This window comes from Pagrus major, chromosome 1 (genome assembly GCF_040436345.1).
Source record: "Pagrus major chromosome 1, Pma_NU_1.0".
NCBI lineage: Eukaryota > Metazoa > Chordata > Actinopteri > Spariformes > Sparidae > Pagrus > Pagrus major.
In genome coordinates, this window is record NC_133215.1 from 10,287,378 (window position 1) to 10,293,421 (window position 6,044).

Here is a 6,044-nt window from a genome sequence, read left to right on the forward strand (position 1 = left end):
GGTGGACTTTAAATTCATTCAAATACAATGCTTTTAAAGGAAGACTCTTCAGTTGCATTGTAACACCTGCAAAACTCTGAGCTGAGCTGACAGCTCACTGCGACAGGAGACAGGTGGAGAGGGGCATGAGGAGGAGCATGAGCTAACAAAGACATCACACAGTGATAATCTACAACCAGTAATACCACCAAATCATAAAGAAAAAATAAATAGATAAATAATTAGTCGATTGACACACAAAAAAAGAATTGCCACGTAGTTTGATTATCTGTTAATTGTTGAAAATAGTCAGTAAGTACAGACATAAAGTCAGAAAACTGAAAATATTCTAAAATTAAACCCAAAAAAGTTATATCATCATATTACAAAGACAAAAAAAAGACAACTCTTGTGCAAATACACCTTTCACCTTAACATGAAATCAAGATTTGCTTACTGGTTAAATCATACAGACAGTATTTATCATCAGGGCTCCAGGGTGCGACCGGTGCACCTGAAACTACGCCGTTTATTTTTTAAAGAAGTTACAACAGATTGATGCAATGTCATCTTGCAATTGCTGTGATCTGAATGAAGAAAAACATGTATTTGCACCTTTATCCCTGTTAACAACCATGTACATAATGTGTTAAGAATAAGAATTAAATTAAAATGTATTACTGGATGCATCTAAATTATGTGCTTGTGCACCTAAAAGAAAAAGCTACAGTAGACGCACCAGTGCAGCCAGTGTCAAAAGTGAGTCTGGAGGAGCCTGGGTAACAGTAACTGGACTTTTGAGGCCATTACTGATATCAGTATTTTTGGCTGCATCTAACTAATCATTCTTAATTATCAAGATTATTTTCTCAACTAATTGATTAATCATTTGGTCTTAAATAAAGTAAATATTTGATCTATTTTAATGTGAAGTGAGACCAAGTGACGAGAATCTGGGATCATCGAGTTGACAACTAGACTACTTAAGTTAAAAAAAAAAAAACGTCTTTGAAAACACCAGAGGATAATTTATTTAATACATACAGTAAGAGGTTATTGATGGTATCGTAAATTATTACTGGAAAACCCAACCAGTCCTCAACCTCACAGACCAGAAGGAGACCAGAAGGAAAGGAAGCACTTGCCTCGCCCACCCTCCCTTGTCTCTCTTTGTCAAATTAACGGTTTCACTGTAGCTCTCAGTTGGAGGGAAACTGCTTCTGTTTCAGGACAACACATCACTCACTGCCACGGTTGACGTGACTAGAGTGATCTGATACCTCTTCTTGGCCTGAACAAAGGAATGAATGGTGCTTCTGACAAAAAAACAGGAGATAAATCAGAGGCACGGTGGTGATGGGGGTGAATATGTTGCTTCCAACAACTTAACGGAAAGAGTTTGGTTTCAGGGCAGATGATCAGTCTGGGCATTGGTTCAAAATAAAAATAATAATGAAAAATGTCATGCTGTTGATTTCTATAATCAGCTCTCTACCTCTTACACAACTTTGAAACATCTTAGTGGTAATCCCCCATGAGATAGCAGCCTTCACCACCTGATACTCGGAGATTATTACTAATTAATAAAGCAGACGTCACAAATGGCCTCATGTTGCCAACATCAGCCTGCATGCTCAGCTGTCCCGTCCTCGGAGCTGGACCACACCGTCACTCATGTCTAATTCATAAGACTGTGAGAACATCTGACCTCACACCGAGTCATCTCCTTCCGCGGTGCTTAAAACGTGGCTACGCTAAACGATGCTTCTCCCTTGTCTGTAGGCCTACGCTAAAAATGAAGCTACATGTAGGAGGCGGTTAGCTTAGTTTAGCGTAGGTTACCTCTTGTTCCTTTAATCTGTACAATAAAACGAAGAGACCCCACAAAGTCAAAGCATGTTAGGCTAGCTAGGCTAATGGTTGGGCACATCACCCCCATAAAACAACTAACAGTGTTTTTCACTCTTTGTTTTTTGTACAAATTGAAATCAGCTCAGTGACCGTGATTGATTTGTGGCCTTTCACACTCATTTAATCATATTTCAAAAGGGACAACATCGACCAAGCAAGTCTGTAACTGACATCCTTTTGTCTGACATGATTTACAGAGAGGAAGCCACCTGTCAGTAACACTATCCAGAGGAGCCCTGAGGGAGAGAGAAGACTCTGTGTTAGACAGTTTCCAGATTCTTCACATCCACCTGCTGCCATGAATGAACACAGACAGATAGTGGGGTTTCATTTAAAAGTTCACCTGTCGTCAACCCTGAGGCATTCCCGCCCCTATCAGTCTTAATTACTGACAAGTACGAAGCGTATCCAACACCCTGTCATTAGTCTTTGATCGGTAACACAGCCCAGGAAAACCTGAGGTAAAAGTTGACATGAATATGTTTTTCTACAGCAGTGGTATCGGGACCTCTTGTCACAAGACAAAACTGAGGTTCTGATGGTTCCACTTGGGTCCGAGTAACTGAAACCACATCCAAGACCCGAGTCAGCCAGGTCAAAAATGATATTCAGATTAAAAACAGTGATAATACCGTGGACATTTTCATCTGTCCAGTTTCTAACAAGACTAATGTCTGTCAGGATGAAATATTTTGTGAAATTATAATAAAGCGTTTGTTCAACCTACTTCAAAGGCACTTGTAACTGAAAATAATAATAATAAAAAAATCTTATCTTAATCTTATCTTAAACGCTCCCATTTACACATATACCTTTTATTTGTTGCATCGATGTCTGCAAGACACAAGGAGATTGCAGGGCAAATGGCGATGTTTTTCATCCTCATGTTCACATCAGACTGCGGCTCTCTCATCCCTTTTGAATCACAACTCTTTTCTTGAAATGCAGTTAATGCACGTTGATTTTAAGTAGGTCTGTTCTGGGTAGGACATTTTAGAAGACCTCTAATTTGACGGGTTGCGATATGATTAACAGAGTTTTTCGAATCTGGCTGAACTGTTCACAAACCTTAGACAAACTATGCAATGTTGAAAGTAGGCTTTTGCTTCATTTTAAGGGGTCATAAGCAAAAAATGGTCAGGAACCACTGCTCCACATGAAGTCACACAATGACCTAAAGTCCAGAAGCATCTTAGACCCTGGTGACAAATTCAAGGAAAAACCTTCATAAATAAGTCAAGAAACAATGAAGATGCTTCAGAAGGGTCACTGAATAATTTGATAAGTGTATTCTTTGTCCAAAAGCACCAAATGACGGGATATTTTTCACATGAGTGGTGTTAATCCCTCCGGTAGAGGTCTAGAGACTTGGAGACCCTATGTCAAGGAGCACTGAAGCTCTCACTCCTCTTTAGTTACATAACAAGACCTCTGACTGTATGAAGCATTTTTTCCCCTTTTTCTCAATCTTTAAAAAAAAAAAAAAAACATTCTGCAAAGCTGAAAAAAGATTTGAACCGGAGGTAACTGTCATCAAGCATCCAGGGAGCCACAAAATCCAAAATAAATAATCCTGAAGGTCAAGGCGCTACTGCCTGTTATAGTAATTCGCTGTTGGTAACTTCTAGTTCAATTTCCTGAGGGTCAGTGAACACCCCACAGAGCCGAGGTCTTTCGCTTACACCGTAGGGGCAAAGGGGTGCGTTCACAGGAATTTGGCGAGTCGTGCTCCATCATCATTACCATGGGAGCGCTCGTTAGCAGAGAGAGGTTTTGCGTAGGGCTCAGTGGGATGTCGCTGTCAGACCTGTTTGTTTTTTGATCCCTCCTACCAACTTCATCTCTACTTGTCCAAACAGTGTTAAAGGGGCAGCCAGTGACAGTTTGTACTTTTTAAGACCGTAACAAAATTCTGTTATTTTGCTCGGTCATTATCGAATCAGCTTTGGAGTGTTTTTCTTTTCCTAACATTTAATGAATCAAGTGGAAAGTGCCCTCACCCCACTGTGACTTATCGATTGTTTTGTCCACCCAGCAGCCCAAAGATATCCAATTTGCAATGATATAAAACAAGAAAAAACAACTTTATCATCTCTAGGCATCTCTTGTTTCTCCTCCCTCTGTGTTTATTGCATCCTTTTTGCGTTATGTGTAGTCTGCCCTCTTTCAAGGTACAAAACTGTATGTAAGGCTCATGGATCTCAGATTAAACTGGCAAACTGGGCAGTGCTGATCACATATAATTTAAAAGCCTGTTACTGTATCATCTATTTCTTGGCTCAAATGTTATCAGAAGCACATTTTTTGTGTTTTGTTTGGGTATAGTTTGAGATTGTTTTTGACCAAGCCTGCTTGGCTCTTAGCTATGTCACATCTTTCGTTGCTCTTACTGGTTGTAGTTTTAGTCATTTTATTCTGTGACCATTGATAATGCCCCTTGCAAATCGAAAAAATTAACTGAGAGGTTCCAATATGCATTTGCCTGACTAATGAAGCCAGTTCAAGCAGGGAGCAATCACTCTAAGTTGTCATCAAACCTGAGCCTTCACCTCCTGGGATTTTAAACAAGCTGTTTGTCTCTCTACTGTCATGGGGAGTCCGTGCCACTTTACCCTTTCACCACTCAACCACCATGATATCAAGGGCCCTGATAATGGCTCCCAAGAGGGATCTCTGTAAGGCTGCCATCTAAAGGGTTTTCACAGATTAATTGATTGAACTGATAAGCTGGTAACTTACCAATCACTGTGCAAGAATCATGAACGAACACATACAAACTGTCTGTGCTTTACCACTTAGATTGTCTGTTTCTGTGTCCTGCAGCAGCTCAGCGAGTTTTCTGGGACTTTTTGGATGAAAAGGACTTAAAGTCCACTTGGGAACTCTCTTCACAGCGCTGGCTTATCTCTCTGATTTCCATGTCTTGTTTACAATGGAGAGGATACACAATAGACTGAGCATATTCTCAGCAACAACGCACACAGACACACACTTCCCCCGGCTACGACTGCCCAGATACCAAAGACAAAAGGACCGCAGTGCCAAAAATTCTCTTTTCACACACAGAGGATATGAAATGACACCTTTTAGGTGTGTGTAGCAAACAGAGACAAACGTTTACAGTACAGCGGCTCTTGGCAACCGCAGAGAGACTGCGGTTCATCATTCAGATGTAGCAGAAGGTGACAGACTGCAGCAGGATCTCTAATGTATTCAAGCCATATAAATCTGGTCTGTTACATAAATCACATTCAGCCTCCAGCCTGGCATGTACACAAAATGCACCATAATCAAACAAGATGTACGTCACTTCTATGTAAAAAAAAAACTTGCTCTTAGCACAGTTTGTGTTATCAGGACAAAATACGCTTCAGTTTCAAGCTAAATATCTGATGGACTGCAGGTCATTTATCACCTCATGCCACTGGTTGTGTAATGCACCATAACACCCGAACAGAACACAGCAGAAAAGTCGTCTAATTGGGAAACACAGTGGTGGACAAAGAGCCTATTATTCAGAAAATCCTGGATTTATCAAATATTTTCAAAGATTGAGAGCTTGGTACTGTTATGTCTGTATTTTCGGAGTGAACCCTGGCAGAACCTGACAGGGTAAATTATTCATGTCCCCATGAATAAAGTAACCTCTCTTCCAACCCAACTGCTGATGTCCTGAGTGGATAGCCACTCAGTGGTGCTGACCCAGAGGCAAGTCACCTGTGCAGGTTTATGGCGCTGTGAAATATTTATAAAGGAGAAGCAACATGTCCTTGAAGGAGAAGAAATATAACTTATGTATCTTGTCTCTAGAAATGGACAGGTTTTATGCTACTTCAGGATTCTTGCCAGGTTCAACAAGTTCAAAGTGGAAACAGACAACTTCCACCCCCCCACGGCGTTTCGAGGCGAGATTTATAGAGAACCAATCTAAAAACTGATGGTGTCATTAATCTAAAGAAAGTGTCGACGAACTTTTCCTTAGGATGGCCAAAACTGAAACTACATGATGGGCCACAGGCCAAGAGGCCTGCAGGCGTCACTTTCGGTATCCTTTGTCTAAAGCCATTACATTGTGCAATCAACTTTTACTACATCATGATAAGTTAAAGAAGTTGTCTGTCGCCAAGTTAAGTTTCTGACCTTTTTGATGCCAC